Below are 23,500 nucleotides of genomic sequence, written 5' to 3'. Positions count from 1 at the left end.
TGGGGAAAGGAGTTTTAGTATCAAATTTGTATGTGCCAGATGACGAAGACTGGTGTTCGAGAGGTACGCGAAGCGATCAACCACTAACTGCCGATAGAACTGCAAAGCGTGACAAAATTAAGCATTTGAAAGGAGGAGAAAGAGAACAGGTGGAAGAATTATTGTGGGAAATTAAGGATTTTTTTTTCCACAAGGTCCGTTACCAGCAACTCCATTAGTTCAACATAGGATACCAACAGGGAATGAAGCATCTGTTTACCGTAAACCATACAGAATACAGTCGATTGTGGAGGATTTCATTGATCAGCAGATTAAGGACGGTATTATAGAGCATAGTAATAGTTGCTGGGGAGCGGGCATTGTCGTTGTGCCTATAAAATCTATGGATGGAACTAAGAAATACAGGTTCTGTTGTTACTACCGATACCTCAATAATAAGACGCATACCCATTCCAAACATTTCGGAGACTTTGGATCACTTAGGACAGTGCCAGTACTTTTCTACGATGGATTTGATAAGTGGTTATCATCAGTTAGAGGTGGCCCCAGAGGATAGTCCAAAAAATGCTTTCTCTACACCTGGAGGCCATTGCCAGTACATTAGAATGGTATTCAGTTTGAAAAACGCTCCGGCAACGTTTCAGAGGTTGCTAGACCGTGTGTTGAGGGGTTTGAAACCACGGTAGTGTCTGGTCTATATGGATGACATTATAGTGTTTTCAAGTAGTATGGAGCAAAGCGGTTATTGGAAGTCTTTATGAGGTTAATAGCAGCTAGTTTGATGTTGAGCCTGGAGAAGTATCATTTTGCATTAGAAGAAGTAAAATATTTGGGTCATATTATCAGTAAGGACGGAGTGCGAACAGATCCGACGTTGGTACAGGCAGTAAGGGATTTTCGGGAACCGAAAACATTTAAGGAGGTGCAGTCATTCATCGGAATTTGCAATTTCTATCGAAAATTCATGAAGGGTTTTGTAGATTTAGCACAGCCGTTGATGTGATTGTTACGGAAGGGTGAGAAATTCGAGTGGACAGAAGAGTGTCAGAAAGCGTTTGACAAACTGAAAGAAGTGTTAACATCAAGTCTGGTTCTTGTGTTTCCAGATTTTGAAAAGGAGTTTACACTAGCATGCGATGGATCGAATCAAGCATTAGGATGTGCTCTTAGTCAGGGAACTGATGGAAAGAACATCCTGTAGCCTATGCGTCTAGGCAGTTGAATACAGCAGAGAGGAATTACTCAACAACAGAGAGGGAGATGCTTAGCGTAATCCATGGAATCACATATTTTAAATGTTATTTATATGGGACAAGATTTCGGGTAGTGACAGATCATGTTGCGTTGAAGTGGTTGTTGGGGTTGAAGGATCCGTCCACTAGACTCGCTCGATGGGCTGTAAGGCTTAGTGAATTCGACTAAGAGGTGGTGCGCATGAAGCACAGTAATGTGGATGCACTAAGTAGGAAGGTGGAAAAAACCGAAGTCATAGGTTATGACCTAGCAGTATGGCAAGAATTAAAGGATGCGGACAACGATTGTAAATTGTATCGGACACAGCCACAGTTTAATGTTTACGACGGTCTTCTGTGCAAGGAAACGAAGTTAGGGCCAAGAGTAGAAGTGCTAGCGAAGTTGAGGGATGAGGCTTTAAAAGAAGCACATGATCACGTGTTATCTGGTCATGGAGGGTGTACAGCGACGAATAGGATAGTGGTGGAGAGGTATTGGTGGAGAGGTAGGAAAGGAGATGTAGATCAGTATGTCACGAATTGTATATCATGTGCGCAGATAACAGATTTGAGCCGGAAACAGATACAGCTACAACGATTACCGGAAGCAACATGTCCATTCTCTTTGCTCAGAATCGATGTATTAGGACCATTTAGGCGAACACCATAGGGGAACAGATTCGTTCTGACAATAATAGACCATTTTTCAAGGTATGTGGAGATGGTGGTTATGCCAAATCAACAGGCAGCAATGGTGGTGCAAGCATTAGTAAACAACTGAATTTTGAAGTTTGGTGTACCAGAGACAATAATTACTGACAAAGGTACCAACTTCATGGCGGATTTAATGAAGGAACTGTGTAAATTGTTGAATGTAAAGAAGTTGAGGACGAGCGCGTTGTATCCACAGGCCAACGGAAGGACAGAACGGGTACACAGAACAATCGGGAAGATGCTGAGTTTTTATGTGGATTCTCAACACCATCAGTGGGACGAGTGTTTGAAGCATATTGTATGCGCATAAAATGCAAAAGTCCATACAAGTACCGGTTTGTGTCCATATGAGGTAGTGTAAGGGCGAAAAATGCTGTCACTGTTTGATTTAGTGAAGCTACAGAAAGGAAGGACCGGTGAATCTGTACGTCAATTCGCTAGAGCCATTCGGGATGTTTGGAAACGAGTACAAAAGGCGAATACAAAGGCTTTGGGAAGGCAGGAAGACGCAGTGAAGCGGAATGGAAGTTTACCACAGTTTAGAGTGAGGCAATGGGTAATGCTGTCCAGCCCCTACACGCAAAAAGGGAAAACGAAGAAGTTTCTCACGAGGTATCAAGGGCCATACCAAGTTGTTGAAGCCACATCCCCCATTAATGTTAAAATTCAGCTGCCAACGAGAACAACGATAGTACACATTGGGCAGTTACGGCCATTTACGGGTTGCCCGGATGTGGTTCCATGTGTGTCACAGGAAGGACAGAGGAAGAAAGAGAGAGTGAAGAGAGGTGCTAAGCACAGAGAAAACGAGGAAGATAGAGTACAGCATGAAGTACCGGATGCTTTGTGATCCAGAAAGTAGTAGAGTATTTGTAGTTTTTTATTTTTTATTTTTGGTGTCATGTATCATTGGGTTTGTGTAGAGTAATTAGGCATTGTATTTTCACATGTTGTATGTATTTTCGAATACAGCCTGCTGCGGATAGCAGTCCTTTTGAAGAGGGAGGAAAGGTGATGGTGATACCTGTCCTCAGGTCACTGAAAAGGGAAGTTTAGCGTCTGACGTATGTGGAGTGTTGTTGGAGGAGAAATCAAACGCTGTTCTGGAGAAATAAAGGCGTCTGAGTATATTTTGTGGCAAAGCCGTAATAAATATGCGTTGAACGATGTCAGAGTCGTACGATTTACTGCTTAAATTTTTTGTTATCGACAGTGCTCGGTCACGAAAGTCGTGTTTATTGCACCAGTTCATATAATGTAAATTTAAGGATGAACGTAGTCACACAATCGGTGTTGAGATTGAATCAAAAATAGTGACTATTGGAGGAAAATCTGTGAAGCTACAAAAATGGGACACACGCACGGTGCAGTTATTATTAGCCAGGGGGAAAGGAATAGACTATCGAAGGGACATCGTGGAGCCAAAATTGAGCTTGCAACAAGTCGGGATGCATTAGATCTTCTCCACCTACGAGAATTTGGTTCGAATCCTGCCTTGGGCATGGATATGTGTGAAGTCCTTAGGTTAGTTAGGTTTAAGTAGTTCTAAGTTCTAGGGGACTGATGACCTCAGATGTTAAGTCCCATAGTGTTCAGAGCCATTTGAACCATTTGAGAATTTGGTAGTAGTAGCAAGTTGTTTTGAGCGGGGAGTATTTGCAGAAGTGAAACGTATAGAGCTCGAGGAGAGCGGAATTTTAATCAATGAAACTAAGTGTAACATAATAGGAGCAACCTTCCAACTGCCAGTGTCAATTTCAGGAGTCACGCCATTGAATGTTTCGCAGCCACAGCTGTACTGGCCAAAAACCACTTCAGAGTTTTTGACAAGGCAGAATCTGACATTGTTAAATCAAACTCTGGAGCCAGGTCTGTTGAGATCCGTAAACCAGTTCATTTTATAGCAAGAGCGGTGCATATAAGCCGAACAGCTTGTTCAACATCTTGCTCAGTATAGGGAAAGGCAACACCAAATAACGATCATTTTGAACACCTCTGTGCTAAGTGTCATCGCAGCCTTAACTTTGCTATGTGTTGTTTTCATTCTGATCACGTGAAGAGCCAATTCCATATGGGAATCAAGGGTAGTCCAAGTCCCAGTGGATTGGATATTGAGAGCATGAGATGCATAGGTAAGGGGCTGATCGAGCAGTGGTCGTCCAGTACGGAATTTTTATGTTTTGTTTCATGTCATGGTTTTAGGGGGCACTAAACCACATTTAAGTTTTCTAGTAGTAAGGAAATATGCCATATTCGCCGACTCAAACAAGTTAAGAGCTAGTTAAGGGGCGACGTGGGGACCGGGTCTTTCAGAAGAGGGTGATAACGTAGCGGCACCACCCTTTAGGATAGGGAAAGTTAGTTTTGTGCAATATTCTGAGCACAAGTTACCGCCACGTGTGGGCCAGATTGCAGTGAGTTATGCATACCATAGTTGCGAAGTAGAATGGAAGCCACAGGACCGTCGAACCACTGAAAAGCGTAAATGCAGCGGTTTGCATGGTGCAAATTACAGGCAGAAGGGGCCAACTGGCGCAACTGGGGTGTGGTGGACTCGGAGCAGCACGTTAGCAAAACAGAGGCACACAACCGCATATAAATAGGTGCTATTTACTAACGAGATACATTCAAGTGTTTCAGCTCTCTCGGACGGCGACGCGTGTCACACCACTGGGCTACACGCAGCAACAGATGGGGCGCCAGCATTCCAGTCCATGGCAGGTCGTTGGTTCGACCTTCTGAAGCCGATGCAGGGTCTGCAGCCAGCCAGCGGCGAGCCACTCTTCGACTTGCTACCATGGGTAGTCATCTCTGTTCTCAACACTCGCCACAGATTTCCCGGGGCGAGGGAACGCCGGATAGCGGGCACTTGTTCATCTACATCTACATCTACATCCATACTCCGCAAGCCACCTGACGGTGTGTGGCGGAGGGTACCTTGAGTACCTCTATCGGTTCTCCCTTCTATTCCAGTCTCCTATTGTTCATGGAAAGAAGGATAGTCGGTATGCCTCTGTGTGGGCTCTAATCTCTCTGATTTTATCCTCATGGTCTCTTCGCGAGATATACGTAGGAGGGAACAATATACTGCTTGACTCTTCGGTGAAGGTATGTTCTCGAAACTTTGACAAAAGCCCGTACCGAGCTACTGAGCGTCTCTCCTGCAGAGTCTTCCACTGGAGTTTATCTATCATCTCCGAAACGCTTTCGCAATTACTAAATGATCCTGTAACGAAGCGCGCTGCTCTCCGTTGGATCTTCTCTATATCTTCTATCAACCCTATCTGGTACGGATCCCACACTGCTGAGCAGTATTCAAGCAGTGGGCGAACAAGCGTACTGTAACCTACTTCCTTTGTTTTCGAATTGCATTTCCTTAGGATTCTTCCAATGAATCTCAGTCCGGCATCTGCTTTACCGACGATCAACATTATATGATCATTCCATTTTAAATCACTCCTAATGCGTACTCTCAGATAATTTATGGTATTAACTGCTTCCAGTTGCTGACCTGCTATTTTGTAGCTAAATGATAAAGGATATATCTTTTTGTGTATTCGCAGCACATTACACTTGTCTACATTGAGATTCAATTGCCATTCCCTGCACCATGCGTCAATTCGCTGCAGATCCTCCTTCATTTCAGTACAATTTTCCATTGTTACAATCTCTCTATACACCACAGCGTCATCTGCAAAAAGCCTCAGTGAACTTCCGATGTCATCCACTAGGTCATTTATGTATATTGTGAATAGCAACGGTCCTATGACACTCCCCTGCGGCATACCTGAAATCACTCTTACTTCGGAAGACTTCTCTCCATTGAGAATGACATGCTGCGTCCTGTCATCTAGGAACTCCTCAATCCAATCACACAATTGGTCTGATAGTCCATATGCTCTTACTTTGTTCATTAAACGACTGTGGGGAACTATATCGAACGCCTTGCGGAAGTCAAGAAACACGGCATCTACCTGTGAACTCGTGTCTATGGCCCTCTTAGTCTCGTGGACGAATAGTGCGAGCTGGGTTTCACATGACCGTCTTTTTTGAAACCCATGCTGATTCCTACAGAGTAGATTTCTAGTCTCTAGAAAAGTCATTGTACTCGAACATAATACGTGTTCCAAAATTCTACAACTGATCGACGTTAGAGATATAGGTCTATAGTTTCGCACATCTGTTCGACGTCCCTTCTTGAAAACGGGGATGACCTGTGCCCTTTTCCAATCCTTTGGAACGCTACACTCTTCTACTAGAGACCTACGGTACACCGCTGCAAGAAGGGGTGCAACTTCCTTCGCGTACTCTGTGTAAAATCGAACTGGTATCCCATCAAGTCCAGAGGCCTTTCCTCTTTTGAGCGATTTTAATTGTTTCTCTATCCCTCTGTCGTTTATTTCGATATCTACCATTTTGTCATCTGTGTGACAATCTAGAGAAGGAACTACAGTGCAGTCTTCCTCTGTGCCACCGCTATCTCAGATATGCCAGCGTGGAAGAAGCATTGCGGGGCTGGCCTATGGCTCCTGGCGGAGCACCACAGAGACAATAAGGACAGTGGCCGCTGAATCGGCTGCTGGCGCAGACATCCTGACATAATCGAAACTCTGCAGCTGGCATACAAGGCAGGCTTGACACAGCATTGCATTACATTGGCCGCTGGGATGCTCCCTCAGCATTGTGGGGCCCTGTGACGTGGACTGAGGTAAACGGAGCACTGTAGTGGAAATCAATAAATCATTTGGAAAGTTCTAGCCGAGTTTTAATACATCCTGATACATTTGACGGCAGAAGTTTCCACTACAATATACAACATTCATAGGTGAACCTGCATCTAGGTCGTAAGTTGGTTCAAGGGGAAATAAAGCTTTATTCTCATAGCGCAGGCCTACCTATGGTATACGACTACACAACCTAGTCCGAGAGGCCTGCTTGGCAGTGTTTGCACTGCAAATGCCGTTTCTGGCCACCGTGCTCTCACATTCTAGGACATTTCTCAAATTTTTTATGCCAGATTTCAACGTCAACATTAACAAATGCTATATCACTGTAATTACCTTCTTAAGAGCTATCGGATGCATTTATAAAAAGTATACTGTTGCATTGTTTGTACTTACTTCAGTGTCTCAATTGACACCAGCGATAAAAACATTAACCAAACAAAAATATACATGTCCCTCGACGATCTAACATTTGCCACAAACCGTGTATCGATTTGGGTAACAGTTCACGAAATGCCTGTATATGGAAACAGCTCTCAAAACGGCTCGCCTGAAACCAAAGGCACGTATGTGGATGACATATTAATGATTTATCAGCACGATGAAGAAAATCCACAGGAATTTCTGTGCCATCTCAACATCACGTTCATCATGGAGATGGAAGAAAATAGATGGCTACCATTCTAATAAAGAAGAATCGTGATGACATGATACGACATTCCGTCTACAGGAAGAAGACACACATGGAACTGTACCTAAACACCAGTAACTGCCAACATCCAGTGCTCACAACCCTGGCATACACAGTGTGAACCATATGCTACAAGGAAAGTCTGTCTACCGAGTTACACAGCTCTGCGAAATCTTTCGCAACAATGGCTACTCGGAAACACAAACAGAACGAATCTCCAGCCAAGCTGGAACAAGAAAGAAACAATACAGAAGAAGAAACCCAGCGCCCCGTGTTTGTTTGGTATACAGGGCCACCAGCAGGCTAGATTGCCAGAATAGTGGAAAAGGACAAGATAAAAACAGTTTTCCGCTCAACAGTTAAAATCAAGAATATGTTTGGCTCAGTCCAGGACCAACTGGGGCTATGGACACCTAGCTCTACTGCATCAGCCGCAAGTGTGGCAGGCAGAATCTCGGCGAGACAAAGTGATGCATCTCGCAGTGCTGTTCAGAAAATATGAAGAGTGTTCGCCTTGACCAATCCGACAAGTCTATTGTGGCTAAGCACAGCATTAACCATGAACTTGTTTGTTTTTGAACAAAGATGCCGTGCAGCCGTAATGGGTCCTGGGACTTGGTTATCAAAGTGACAGTGGGAATACGAATGCATGACGACCTTGTCAATCGGGATACTGGTTTCCAATTGAGCTCCAAATTGGATGTGACGTTACCCGTCATGTCCAGTGTCCACTCTTCCCCCCATTCCTCCCCCCCTCCCCCCAGCGGCCACGCCGTCTCTTTCGGATCTATAGTGACGCGATAGGCTCACCTGTTGGGCTCACGGCTATGGAATCTGCTATCCAGCGAATATAAAGGAACAAACTGGACATGGGCCCGACTCTTCGCGAAAATTATGAGTACGAAAGTCATCGACACATTGCAGCAACATGACATTTCATCAAAAAATTACTTGAGTGATTAAATGTACTACGACTCTCTGGTCAGCATCCCCAACGGTTTAAACACAAAGATGACCTGCGTAAGCTGCTTAGAAAGAAATGTCATAATTACTGTCTTGTTGGTAGCATCCTTACACATGAACAAATTAGCAACGTTTTTTTCAAAATTGACCTTATGGGGATAAGCGTTACTTTCTGTCGTTCCCAATCCACAAAACTTTATCATGTCTATGCAGTCCACCGTTTTATAACCGTTGACACAATTCAATATAATGAAAGTAATGCACTGTTGATCCTTTGGGCTGAAGAATAATGAATTTCATTACAACTTGTAAAATTAAAAACGCCATATGACAGTACTGTATTTACGCTCGTACAGCTTGCGTGTCAACGACGAAGATGTAGTGCTCTGCCGTAAGGCCCAGTAACTCATTTACCCATTTCTTAATCGCATAATTACAGCTGCACAGACCATCAGAATTGATTACAAGACAGAAGCTAATCATGTATCTAATGCGGCTCGCTTACTTGTGGCAGAAATCTGCTGTGTGCACGTAGTAACGGCACATGGTTCCGTCAACCGGCGGAGTTGCACAGAAAATAACGTCAGGGCAGAGGTGGTAGCGACCTTCTTTGCAATAAGAACACATTCTGCACGGTGTGCCAGGTTCAAGGGCTACGCGGTCACCTAAAACAAACAAACGGCATTTGCAAGAAAAAAAAAGTTTTGAACAGTGGCTTAGAGTGCAGAGCTTATGTGGCAATATTGTAAGTGAAGACCCCAAGACTTGCAAGCTCTATAGAACGGTTAGTAAGAGCTATAACATGAATATAGGCAAAATTAAAACACGGGGAATGAGATGTAGTCTATTAAAATCACTAGATGCTTCGAGAATTAAATTAACATGTGGAGTGCCGAAAGCAGTAAAAGTTTTGCTGCTTGGGCAGCAAAATAACAAACGATGGCAGATGTAGAAAAGATATGAAATGCAGACTAGCAATAACAAGGAAAGTGTTTTTGAGATAGTTGCTTTTCTTTAAAATTTCACCGCTGTAGCTTTTATAACAAAGGAGATCAAAGCCAATTATTAATTATTATTGCGTACTGTTGTAAAAAAAGTCCCTTGCATTATAAAGTTAAATTCTTTGGGCCTACATCCAGTGAATTTGAGCACCATGGACGAAGTATTTACTAAACGTCTAGAAACGTCTGAAGTCATTTTACACTTCTGTAGTACAAAACCAAAATGGAAATTTTGGTAATACATTTAAAAATCTCCTACAGCAAACAAAATTTAAATTTTCTACACGACTATAAACTTATGTGATCAGGTTTAGTGTTTCATTGTTGGAACTGCAGTGCATCTAACATCGTGTGGAAAGCAGAAAATTCTGAAAATAGTGCGTTAAACACGAATAAAATATTTATACGGCAAAAATCTACTCCATTGACATAAATTCAATTCAGCTAAGGAACTTTACAACATTCCTCCTTACTGGTTAGCATGCGACTGGGATACATACTAGATGTTACAACTGTTTGTTCATATCACTAATGTTCTCTTCTAGCATGCAAAAATTGCGGAAATTATCAGAGTGTTTTCTATTTTATCCTTCAACAAACGAACGCCATAATATACTCTCATAAGTTCAAATTCATTTCATTTTATAAATATTCTTTTGACGAGAACATCAGGGTAATTCGAGTTGATACGGAGGCTTGCTAATAGTTTTTCTTCACGCACACAATTTGCAATTGGAACGGGAGAAGGAGTAAATTATATTGGTACAAGGACTACTCTCCACCACACGTCTAGAGGTGTCTTATAAATTATAAACGTAGATGTAGGTGTTAGGTGAGGAAGAGCCGGACATTGATGATCTATTGCCAATATAGCTATGAATAGTACTGATTATCATGTAAATTAGGTTCGTTTATGTAATTATCCAAAGACAAAATTCTTCAGTTGTTTTCTTTACTGTACAGTTTTGCACCATGAAACGCGTTTCCTTATGTCCTGTAATACTAAATTAGATGCATACTTACCCTCTTTCAAGTCTTTCACACAAGGCCCAAGTTTTTCAACTGTGCCCGATGATTCATGGCCAAGTACCATGGGACCCTTAACCACAAAGTCGCCTATTCGACCATGCACCAGATAATGTACATCTGAGCCGCATATCCCAACACTGCCCATGCGTATAAGCACTTCTGCAAAATACAAAAATTTCGATATTGTTTAAGCCAAGCTGCATCGTTTAACTGTAACAGGTTACTACAGGTTACTGCAGTGTTACACTAATATACCTATAGACCGAATTGCTTATCTTTCTTTTTTCTTTTTTGAGTCATTAAATAAAGCAGACCGAAATACTTATCCCATTTCGATACCGACTAACAAACTGTATCGTTTATGTGTAAGGCATACAATTACGAAACATCCGGTGGTGAAATATAATGTTATAATTAGCAATTTCCTTGCTTAACTCATTTCTATGGAAAACTTATATTTAAGTACTACACACATGAAAAAAAGTTTTGCATCACCTCAGTTCCGAGAGTTCCGGAAACTGAACAGAAAATTATAACATAGATCAACGTAAACATCATTTCAGCCTTTTCTATTGCTCATGAAAACCTCACATTGCATGTTGTACTATCACACAGCGAGACCTTCAGAGGTGGTGGTCCAGATTGCAGTACACACCGGTACCTCTAATAGCCAGTAGCACGTCCTCTTGCATTCATGCATGCCTGTATTCGTCGTGGGATACTATCCACAAGTTCATCAAGGGATTGTTGGTCTAGATTGTCCCACTCCTCAACGGAGATTGGGGTAGATCCCTCAGAGTGGTTGGAGGGTCACGTCGACCATAAAAAGCCCTTTTCAGTCTATACGAGGCATGTTCGATAGGGCTCATGTCTGGAGAACATGCTGGCCACTCTAGTCGAGCGATGTCGTTATCCTGAAGGAAGTCATTCACAAGAAGTGCATGATGGGGGCGCGAATTGTCGTCCATGAAGACGAATGCCTCGCCAATATGCTGCCGATATGGTTGCACTATCGATCGTAGGATGGCATTCACGTATCGTACAGCCGTTACGGCGCCTTCCATGACCACCAGCGGCGTACGTCGGCCCCACATAATGCCACCCCAAAACAGCAAGGAACCTCCACCTTGCTGCACTCGCTGAACAGTGTGTCTAAGGCTTTCAGCCTGACAGGGTTGCCACCTAACACGTCTACGACGATTGTCTGGTCGAAGGCATATGCGACACTCATCATGCCAATCCTGAGTGGTCCATTCGGCATATTGCTGGGCCCATCTGTACCGCGCTGCATGGTCTCGTGATTGCAAAGATGGACCTCGCCATGGACGTCGGTAATGAAGTTGTGCATCATGCAGCCTATTGCTCACAGTTTGAGCCGTAATGCGACGTCCTGTGGCTGCACGAAAAGCATTATTCAAGATGGTGGCATTGCTGTCAGGGTTCCTCCGAGTCATAATCCGTAGGTAGCGGTCATCCACTGCAGTAATAGCCCTTGAGCGGCCTGAGTGAGGCATGTCAGCAACAGTTCCTGTCTCTCTCCTCCATGTCCAAACAATATCGCTATGGTTCAATCCGAGACGCCTGGACACTTCCCGTGTTGAGAGCCCTTCCTGGTACAAAGTAACAATGCGGATACGATCGAACCGCGGTATTGACCGCCTAGGCGTGGTTGAACTACAGACAACTTGAGCCGTATACCTCCTTCCTGGTGGAATGACTGGAACTGGTCGGCTGTCGGTCCCCCTCCGTCTAATAGGCGCTGCTCACGCTTGGTTGTTTACATCTTTGGGCGGGTTTAGTGACATCTCTGAACAATCCGAGGGACTGTGTTTGTGATACAACATCCACAGTCAACGTCTATCTTCAGGAGTTCTGGGAACTAGGGTGATGCAAAAGTTTTTTGATGTGTGTGTAACAACAATGAACTTTTAGCCACTTCTGTTACGTGGCAGGTTACGCCCAAACTGCCATGTAACCCACTATTAAATTTTAAAAATGTGTTACATGACAGTTTGGGCATAATGTAATATGCTGACCCCAGTAGCCAGTGCAGTCAGTTCTTTGACGTTACTTGAAAACTTCAGACAGTATTCACTATTGTCAATGATGTGCTGCCAACAACTTCTTCTTCTCCTTTCCTCTTAATAGGGTGTTGCAGACTTGTTATTTCTGCAGCCTTGGTGGCTTTCTTTGGCTGGCTCGTTGGGGAACTTGTTTGGTGCTGGAAACATTCTCTATGCAGGCATTGTACAGGGAAATGACAGTTTCCTATATCCCCACAGCAGGAGTATAGGTGAGGGCAGAATGAATTCCATACAAACAGCATTGTGCGAGACACGTAAAGGAATCTTTTTGGCTAGATAAGACCTGAAGGTCAGATGAAAACTTTTCATAGAGTATCAGACCGTGGGACCAGCCACTGGAAAGTCGAGGTTGAGCTGGACTCAGAACTTTCAGCCACTACTGCAGCTGTCTTCCATACACACACCGTTTAAGGGTGGTAAGAATATGCCACCAATGCAGCCATCGAGACGAAGGGAATGCAAAGCTAATTAATTTGCATCAGATTTTCATTACATAGCTAGTTGCACCCATCATTCACTTTGGCGAAAGTGTTGATGTTCGTTGTTGGTTGTCCCGGGATCTTTTTTTAAATCACTATCCTTTGGGCACTCGTTGGCCGTGTCTACGATATAGTACCATATTATGTTTTCGTGTGTCCATACACCTGCACCAACCCTTTAATTCGTGTTTGCAATCTCTTGTGTATTTATTAAATGTATATATGCTTGCTTCAGCGAGCAAATCATTTTGCTTGACATTTTATGGCAATAAACCAGACTGTTACAATGACCACTCATTTACTTTTGTGGTTCGATGAATTCTTTCATTAAGATATTCACGTGACGTGAGGTACCCATATTTTCATGCTTCGCTGGGACACAACTAGTAGTTTCCTTTTAAATAAGATGTTATCCATTGCATGATGTCGTTTCTCTTAAATTTGCATGATCTTATGGGGAGCTGCCCATAGCTGCAGGTCACCAGAGATCGAATCTACAGCAGCATAAGGGTATGCTAAACTGCTCAACCGACACCTCACACTTCCAAAGCTCAATTTAATATATTTACGAAACATGATAATTATTTTTCGAGATAATGATGCCATCTATTCAATACACTGTAAATTTATATTGTTTACTTATATTTCTTTACTTTACTCATCTACAGTATTGTGATAGGAAGTTATAGCAAGCCATGTTTCTTCTGGCAGAGGTAATCATAGCCCTTATCTACAGGATAGAATATTATTGAAATTTTGACAAAATGGTCATTTCAAATGAGTCAGATGATGCAACAAAATGATTTTTCTCCAGAAAATACCATAATCACTACAATTTTCGATACATTGGAAGAAAACTAAGCTACCTACATCATACCAAGATTTATTCAATAATTTAGGCCTTGTTATCTTCAAACATAGAGAAAGTTCACACATCTTTTATCCCAACTTGTCGACTGGTGGCTAGTGCAACAATATACTAATATTATTTTAATACCTTTAATGTTGCAATGATACTGTCACACCATAGGTAATTACATCAATGAGGAGTTGAGAAGATGTTATGAAGTAAGTGATTACCTAAATGGCTCCTACTAAGATTCCTGTGATGATACATCCCACCATCTTTACCCATCTAATTCTCTTTCTCTAACGGAGGAGATGTATGGATAAAACATTGCTCTGGTTTCCAGTGCTATTGTTTTTTTGTAGGATACAGGAAACCGTTATTTGATGACAGTTCAACTACTGTTTGATTTTATCAACTGTCAGGAACAAGTCAATGTTGGCTGAAAGTCATACTAGAAGTGTTTTATTTGGTATATCAAGAACAAAATATTGGCCCATACATTATACAGGCTTGTGTAGTTATACAGAAATGTCTCTCTGAATGCTATTCACACAAACATATTGTCATATACAGTGATAGAAGGCCTACCAAAGGAGTGAAACTGTTAGTTTTATGATTCAAATGAAATAATAGCACAGTTTTTGATGAATGTTCCTCTTTTTTTGTTCATAGTAAAAATTTGAACATAATAGGTATCAAATGAGGAGAAAACGAGTTACGATAATATTAAAATTATTTTGTAAATAATTCAGTGTGACTACTGCCTAATTGTGTATAGTAAAAAGTAATTTAAAATTACAACTAAAAATATAGAGAACGTTCACTATAACTTACGGTTTTCCTTTGGCTCTGGTGGCATAGGTCTCTTTTCCTACAAGAAAGAAGAAGAATTTCAAGTTCAAAAACTAACTCACTTTCAGGAATAGAAGATTATAGAAATAATATTCTGTGTAGCCTCAGATCACTTATCAAATGCAAGACCGTATACAGAAGGAAAGCAGACTCTGTATCAAAAGTTGAATGCTGATGATCTGCCCAACAGTGACATGCAATTGCCAAATTGCAAATTTACTCTGCATTTTAGGTAATGGACACCTTTCACTCAAAAGCAAAAAGGACATCAAGTATATCTATACCGAATTACACAATCACATCAACACATATTGATTATTTCAGGTGTATTCATTAGCAAATGATAATTATAATGTTGACTTTGTGATACAATGTGTAAAAGAATTTCAAAATATTGGAATAATCATAAGCTGATGCAAATAATTTTTTTCTGATACGCTACTGCCAAATTTACGCACAAATAGAATTGAAGTCTTCAACCGATTCTCTGGCAATAAGAAAGTATTTCTAAGTCAATAGAGGAATTTGCTCATGTAACCACATAGAGTCACACTGACAACTTCGGGAAATGCAACTGTCTCTGACAATAGCAGCTTACAACAAACTAAAAGGATATAATATAAATTACAATGAATCTACAATAACAAAATTAATTTTATATAATATTGAAATCAAATATTTATTGAGAAAGATTGTGTATAATTTGAAACAGCCATTTTATCACTGTGTTATATGTTTGAGTCCATATATAAAATGATATACAGTGTGAGGTTTTTTTATCTTGAGACAACGAAATATCTCATAAACTATTCATTGAAGAACGGAAAAATACATGTTCAATATTTTTAAAAATGCTACCCAGCATTACCAACGTTGATCCCCTGACCCACCCACATGGGATTGGGGTGGAAAACATTGAAATTTTAAATAGGAACATCCCATTTTATTTTAGAATCGGACACTCTAGGAAAAAATGCGCAATTTTTGTACACAGCACTTACGTCGTTGCGTGATATATGGCTCTGTAATCTACAAATAACACAGTTGAATTTCAAAACGAAAAAAATGAATAGAATAAAAAACATAAAGACAGACGTGTGTGCCAAACGACTCAGTGTGTTCTGGTTTTTTCCTTGTAGCTGTTTTGAAACACTCATTCATTAATTATTTTATTTGATCTCGTTGGTTGCATGTCGTCCCTCATTCTTAAGTACGTTCATCCATAACGTTACTGCGATGTTAGTTGGAATGCAAGCTATTACGGTAGAAGAGAAAATTGTCAGGAATATGTACAATGCTCAACGTTTTCCAAACAGAGTGCGCTCACGTGGTGCCGAATTAGTCGACATTTCTCCACTGAGAGAACTAGACAAGCACGCAAAATGAACCATCGAAGGACAGTTACTGGAGAGAATAAATGAACTGCGATATTAGCTGCAGTGAATCATAATCCCCACCTTAGCACGTGAATTAGTCAGACTACCGTTTGCCGAAGCTCTCTCCGTCAAGGATTCGTGGCAATGATTTTCAGAATCAAATATCATTTCGCCAGTGGTCACTTCAACAAATAAACAGAGATCCAAATTTCTCTCCTGGAGTAACAACACACTTAATCACAGCATGCACTGCTTGAATGTGGAAAACTCTCATTTATTACCCCAAGTTGAACATCAGATCCGTGTTTTGTGAATGTTTGGCGTGGAATAATTGCTGACAAACTCGGTGATCCATTCTCTGTCGATGGCACCCCAAATCGTGATTAATATCGAACTTTCTTGGAGGACGATTTTCCAGTATTGGTTGCAGGCCTTCCCTTGGACTTTGAAAAACAATATGGTTCCAATATGGTTGTTGCCCAACATGCGATCTAACACTTATTCTGTAGCAACATGGGAAGTATTATATCGCATGTACAATCGTCGGTAGATCGGAAGAGGCGGTCCATTGTCTTGGTCTGCAAGCTCATCAGATCTTATTTCTCCTGACTTTTGTTTGTGAGGTTAGTTGTGAAGTTTTTAACGAAGTGCCAACAACGCTCAATAATATGATTCAGCGTCTCCGCAGTTCATGTCAGAATATTACGTCGGAAACACTTCTCAGTTGTGTCGAACCATTCCATGGCTGGCAAAATAATTGCACAGAGGCGGACTCGACATTTTTGAGTACATAAAAGGGAAATAATTCTTACAAAAAAGCATTCGGTGATGGGCGAGAGGACACACCTCAAACGAGCACGCCGTTGACGAAAGGTAGGGAGCGACGCTTCATACAAACACATCTGGCTTTCATTTTTTGTCCAGTGCATTTTATTAACATAATATCGTTTTTAAACTCAATTGTTTTGGCGGTCATAGCGCCATCTTTCACGCAACGAAAAAAGTGGTACTTAGGAAAGTTACGTATTCTTTCCCGTAAAATCCGAATTTACGATTAACCTGAGATGTTCCTATTAAGATTTCAAAGCTTCTTCCCTGGTCCATCCCGATGGACTGCGGCAGGGGTTTCAACATTGGTACCGCCGGATTTTTCCGCTTTTTAAACCGATGTGTAGTTTTCGAGATATTTCGTTGTCTCAAGATAAAAAACGCGCCCTGTATATTGGTATTGCATCACAGCACCATGATTGAGTTTAGTTGTGTTTATCTGAGATTTTTATGTAACTATTACATTTTGGATATTGGTCAAATCCATGTCAAATCAACGAGTGTTACAACCTGACCCTCTCAGATTTTATTGAAATTAAGTATGTGTATATTACTCATAAAGAGCTTTGATATGATACCAAACATCATTAGTTTAATATGTGTATATATATATATATATACACTGTTTATAAAAACAACAATGTTTTATTTATCGAATTTTGAAAAACTGTATTTTTAAAATTCTCAAAAAAATATATGTGAAAGATACACTTTACCTCTACATATTCTGAACGTTTCAACTTGGGATGAGCATGGGATCACTATCAAAAGCAATTTTATGTTAAGGGTGGTGCTTTAAAAATTCGTAAAAACTAATTTATTTTAGATATTAGGCCTACTTCTCACTAGCTGTATGTTGTTGTAAAATGTGGAAATTAAAAATAACTTATAATTGACAAAAGAACATATGTTTTATGCTTCTGTAATTAATAAATACAAAATGAAAACTTTAAAAAAAATAAAAAAACACAGAAAGATGAATACCTGAAATCAGACCTAAATTCAGTTAGTAATTACTATTATTTACAAATAGGCGTCCTATTAGTGCACTTCTTCATACTTCGAACTTATCAGTTTGTTGCACATCAACATTTCTGCACTGGATAACTTATATGTTCGCCCTGTAGCAGTTTGATGGTTCACAATTGCCACTACTTCCCTACTGCTTATGGAAAGAATTTCTGGATGACTCGTAAATGTAAAATATGGTGACGGTCCATGTGGATGTAAGAAACTAACTGTGATTTCATCCTTCTCCCGATTTTTTTCAAGTACACAGGTTAACCACCAGTGTCCATTATAATCACGAGCAATATATCCTTTTATGTCTTTCAACGGTATTGTATCACTGTCAGAAACTGTCACCAATTCAATTTTACTATCATCAGAGTTTGAATACACTTTTGTTATTATTTTTCCCTTGCTAAAAGGAACAAAAGTGTGAAGTTTTTGTGTCCCTACAATTTTGCAGGATTTCTCAAATCTCTCCGTAAGTTTAATTTTTTCATTTTTGTGATCTTCTTTGGTAGCATACTTGAAGTTCATTCCTGCTATGTTATCCTTGGCAAACATATAAAGTTGTTTTGGTGTCATTATTTGATCACTGTATGGCCGTTGCAGACTTGCTCGAGCTACAAGTCGTTTAACTGTTCCACCAACACCATCACTAGCTCCCTTCCCATGCGAGGTGGCTGAAAAATGCCATTCAGCTTCATTTTGGAAATCTTCTTTATGATGGCACAGATTGATAAAGTTCTTCCTATTTTTATAATGAGCTGCTGCTCCATCAGAGAAATAATATATTTTTCTTGGTTTTCTACCGGATTTAACAGTCAGGGAGTCCATCAAGTACGATTGGAACAAATGCACAGCAACAGTGTCATGTGTTAGGCATTCTGATATGATTAGAAGACTTGTGTGCTCGAGTTTGTTCCCATCCTTGTAATAAGCAACAATGGGATGAATCATTGCTTGCATGTTTGTCCAGTGATAGCTTTGAACTTCGTCCTGGATGACAAAGGAGTAATTCTCACAAAAGTCACAGATCGCTAAGACCTCGCCTTCTTCAAGTTCATTTCTCAGTCTCTTTTGGAAGGTTGATTGTTGACTAGCAATAAATGAATGTCGTGTAAGCGATTTTAATTTATCAAAAAAACCATCAATAAAGTTGTCAAATGATTTTATGATTGTTTCTAGAGATGTGTGATCAACGGAAACCCATTGCTGATAAGATATATTATCAATATCATTCGAATTCAACAAATCTTGTAAATATGTCTTAAATGTTTCTGGGCCAGGGCAGAATTTACATTCACCAAAATGACGAGCAGGTAATGACCGATTGCATACAACTCTTGCAATGCAGTCTTTGTAAGTTTTTATTGGATTATCTTCATCCTTTGTCAGCTGAGGAATGTTACATCCAGTCAGCATGAGTTTGAAGTTTTGATGGGTAGTACACACACAGACACTATGTGTACCACTACTTCCAGCTAAAACACAATTTTTGGGACTTAAGTCTGCAAACTTCGAAAATCCAATGTGCAACTCTGGATGGTTGTCTTTAAAGTTCATGTAAATTTCTTTCAAATTACTTAAAACTAGCCGTTTTTGTACTTGCAGTTTTTCTCCGTTATCTCTCACAAGCACAAAATCTTTTTTCCCAGGCATTTCCCTGCTTATCTCATCAGAACAATAAAAGTTTCTAACAAAGTCAGCATTTGTTTGATCAAGAGTCTTGCCAGGTTTTGGGTTTGGTGAAGACAAAATTCCCTTGGCCTTCACCAAATCTTTTACTCTTCGAGCCACGTAATTTGTTGCGTTAAATTCATCTTGAAGCTTCTTAACACTCCAGCTTTTTCTCAGATTCTGCATGATCATGCACCTCTTCTTCTTTTTCGGAAGGAAGCAATAATACCTTTGTTTGAATTGTTGAAGTTAATTCAATTAGTTTTTCCTTAGGATATTTTGCTTCATACAGTCGTTTGTTCTTAATTGGCGATTCACCAACGGACTGCAAAGAAGCATTCAACAATCCTAAGCCCTCACTTGCTGCAATGTCTTGTACGTCACTATCACATAAAACCTTTTCACTTTCTTGTTTCACCACAGAATACAGTAGATCATTATCATTTTCTGTGCTAGACGTATTACAAATTTCTACTCGTGCAATGTTGTTTTCTAAACTATATATATATATATATATATATATATATATATATATATATATATATTAAACTAATGATGTTTGGTATCATATAAAAGCTCTTTACAAGAGCTTTCCAATGAAGTAAATTTTATTGTTCTACCTTAATTAGAACACGAGTTATAAAGAAAACAACATTGTTCTGCGAGTCAAAAATTTGTCATTTTTCCAAATTTTGAAAGTCCATTACGCGGTAACTTTTTATCAGAAAAATGTGAAAAAATTAATTTTTGGTACTGTTTATGAGTACTATAGGCATACTTAATTTCATTTAAATTTAAGAGGGTAAGGTTGAAAACGATGGTTTCATTTGTTGATTTGACGTGGAATGACCCTATTATGAAATGGAGAAGTAGAGAAAGTACATTACAACGTCTCGTGGCTCAACCCAGATAGAGTTCAAGGCACATTGGTGGCCAACAATAGGTGGACAAGGGTGTACAGAACAATCCAAACTAAATCGTCTTTCTCATGGGGTGAGCGCAATAGTCCCTTGCTATGCAGTTTTCGTAAATACGAGAACACCATGGTTGTGAAATATACACTGCTTGACAATGGCTAAGAAACAAAAATATTGTTAGACGGGAAAGATCACAGACAATGATGGACGATATGGAACACAGTACATACATAATAGAGGTGGAGTGGTATATGTACAACAAAAAATGGTACAGACTTCACTGCGTGGGAAACCTGTATTGCACGCATAAATAACAGTCATGTTTGACGTAGGTCAGTCTCCCAACATAAAGATCGGTGTCGGGCTCCCGGTAAGGAATATGCCCTCCTCGGGCACTAATGCACATTTTGCACCTGTTATTCATGCTGGCCACCAAACTGTTGAGGAGTCCTTGAAAGATATTGCCTCACTCCTCCATCAAGGCGGTTTTCAGTCTCGCACCAATCAGGCAGGGAGCATTCATTGAATAACACGTCTACCAAAAAAGCATCCCAGGCATAATCTGTAGGGTTTAGTTCCGGGGAGTATGCAGTCAATTCCATGAGTTCAATATCTTCTCTTGGCAGTGTGTTCAGCACCTCAACGATCTTGTGTGGGAGGGCATCGCTGTCCATAAACAGAAAGCTAGCGCGTACTGCAGTCTAAATGACTCAGACCTAATGAAGAATATCTCCCTGTAATACCGCTGTGCTGTAATGGCATCTCGCTCAAGGCTATGCAGCGATGTTCGGCCATCGCGCATAACGCCTAGGCCATACAGGTGACATTTATGAACATTCTGTGATGTGTAACGTGTTCCCCTTTCTCTCCACACTAACTGATAGCCAGAATCACTTGCCACAGTGAAGCGGGATTCGTCGGAGGACAACACTCTGGACCACTGTTATGAGCCCAAACAGCGTGCTCCCTAGACCAACGAACTCTTTCTGGGCAACTGCGTGATTGAAGTGGGATGCATTTAACAGGCTTCCGAGCATACAGAACAGCCTGATTTAATCGCCGTGAAATGGTTCTGACAGAGACACGTGTAACGGTAGCAGCCGAAATGTCTGCAGCGATCTGCGTAGGCGTGAGATGTCTTTTTCTCTTCGTCACTAGGGCTACGTATCGATCCTCCTTTGGGATGGTGGTCCGTCAACGACCTCTGGAATAGTTTCGCACAGCATTTCCACCTTCAGTGGCCTTTTTTAATCGTAAGATGGCACTTTTGGACACACTCATTACTGTGGCCACAGTAGTGACACTTGGCCCGGATTCTAGTTGCCCAACTGGTCGTCCACGATCTTCAGCGCCCAAATTATGTCTTGCAGACTTGTTGCCGTACCAAACGGAATGTTACGCTAATCGGTTCCACAACACCCTTCGTCAAACACTGTGCTGCATGAACTGTCAAATGCATGCAGAGCGTTCGTGCACAGGGCTGACTGCAGTTAATACGTCTGACCCTGCAAACACTTACTTAAAGAACTAGGGATCTTCACTGTAGCCTCACAATATATATATTCACTTATGACATTTGTTATTAACAATCCGAACGAATTCAAACGTAATAGCAGTGTACATGGCTACAACACTAGGAGAAAGGATGATCTTCACTACTCAAGGTTAAATCTACCTTTGGCTCAGAAGGGGGTAAATTATGCTGTCACAAAAGTCTTTGGTCACTTACCTAATAGCATCAAAAGTCTGACAGATAGCCATATAGCATTTAAAAGGAAATTAAAAGAATTTCTGAATGGCAACTCCTTTCACTCATTAGATGAATTTTTGGATATAGTAAGTGGGTAATCCCCCCCACCCCACCCCCACCCACACACACACTAAAAAAATTAAGAATATTAAGTGTCATGTAAAATTTTGTGTAATGTAATATCTTGTATAGATACCTTTTATTAACCTGACACGTTCCACATCATTAAGAAGTGTCATATTCATGATCTATGGAACAAGTACTAACCTAATCTAATCTCTAACCCTCTACATTTGCTTTTACTGTCATGGCCGGGGATTCTGTAGCGATTATCATCAGTTGCTCCATTGCAATTGTCAGTTGTTCCTTAGAAAGTGTAAGCCATTCCCTAGCAATTGTCAAGCAGTGTAGTTATATCTTCTACTAAGCACAAGTGGTTCATTGACTCATCAACGTCTTGGTCTTTCTAGACGGCTGACAGGCTTTCCCAGGATAGTTTGCGTCTATCTTCAAGGGTCTGCCAGTTCAGTTTCGTCAGCAACTAGTAACGCTAAGAGTATGTGGGCGAGTTATTCGTCCTCCTAGGGCTGGTACTGAGAAGAGATGCGTTTGCTTGGCTGGGTGAGAGACAGTGGGACGAGGATATCGCGCAGCCGCTCCAGGCGAGCTCAGACGCTCCTTGTAGCGCGTGGCCGGAAATGGGTAAATCGCTGTACTGGGTATTTTGACACTTTAAGATGACAAACAATGCTCCAATAAATGGAGATATGTCAAACAAGCTGAAAGATGCTTGTCACAGCTCACCAAGATTCTATAATAATTCACAGTCCAGAATTAAATCAAATCTGAGTACATTTGTGATCTCAGAAAAATGAGGCGCATCCAGTGACATAACAATATTTCGATATTTTTAAAACTGCAGAAGCTAATATTTCACATCGAATAAATACTTCCACAATCAGCCTCTGAATTAACAACTTTTAAATACTTCATGCGATTTCAGTATACAATATCTCAGCACTGCACTGTACCTATCATTTCTAAAAGCTACATATCTGTATCTGTTTTATTTCTTGATTTATTACGTTTTTTATATATTCTCATTATGCAAATATTTGTCAGAATACCGTCTGCTCCACAATTACACAACAACTGAATACAGCATGAATACCTCACATTTTGTCATACTTGTTTACTTATTTAATGACCAGAACTGTATTATATATTAATTACAAATGCTGATACAAGATCATGTTAATTCAAGAAGAATCACAAGAGTTAGCTAACACAACCGTTGTAAAAAAGTACCAGTAGACGCTTCT

The 23,500-nt window shown here is 40.6% G+C and overlaps 1 pseudogene; it reads right to left on the bottom strand.

The window, feature by feature from the left end:
- Positions 1–18,475, bottom strand: part of LOC126092744 (sorbitol dehydrogenase-like) — a 58,558-nt pseudogene extending 40,083 nt beyond the window's left edge.
- Positions 18,476–23,500: the final 5,025 nt, after the last annotated feature.

The sequence above is a fragment of the Schistocerca cancellata genome, chromosome 7, assembly GCF_023864275.1.
Source record: "Schistocerca cancellata isolate TAMUIC-IGC-003103 chromosome 7, iqSchCanc2.1, whole genome shotgun sequence".
NCBI lineage: Eukaryota > Metazoa > Arthropoda > Insecta > Orthoptera > Acrididae > Schistocerca > Schistocerca cancellata.
Note: the sequence above shows the minus strand (reverse complement) of the source record. Positions and strands in the feature narration are given on the sequence as shown.